Raw genomic sequence first — 242 nt, 5'->3', positions numbered from 1 at the left:
TTGGAGCTGAGTCTGTGTCTGGCCACAGTGCCCCAGACAGGTGTGTGTGTGTGTGTGTGTGTGTGTGTGTCGGAGGTTAGCAGGAAAAAGGGAATGGCTATTATATTGGGTTTTAATACAATCGTCAATCTTTTATCTAGTTTGCTAATTGCTGTTCCCTATATTGCATTTAGCTTCTTGTCTAGCCCAGCCTGCTCATTCAAACAGGAAAAGTCATTTATTGAGACTAAAATGAATTTAAA

At 40.9% G+C, this 242-nt stretch overlaps 1 protein-coding gene across 1 annotated transcript in view; it reads left to right on the top strand.

The window, feature by feature from the left end:
* The window catches only part of LOC104950622 (RNA polymerase mitochondrial), a 70,515-nt gene that overhangs the window by 66,924 nt on the left and 3,349 nt on the right, over positions 1–242 (top strand). The gene's annotated exons all lie outside the window — the stretch shown is intronic.

This window comes from Notothenia coriiceps, unplaced genomic scaffold (genome assembly GCF_000735185.1).
Source record: "Notothenia coriiceps isolate Sejong01 unplaced genomic scaffold, NC01 NC01_scaffold00017853, whole genome shotgun sequence".
Taxonomy (NCBI): Eukaryota; Metazoa; Chordata; class Actinopteri; order Perciformes; family Nototheniidae; genus Notothenia; species Notothenia coriiceps.
Note: the sequence above shows the minus strand (reverse complement) of the source record. Positions and strands in the feature narration are given on the sequence as shown.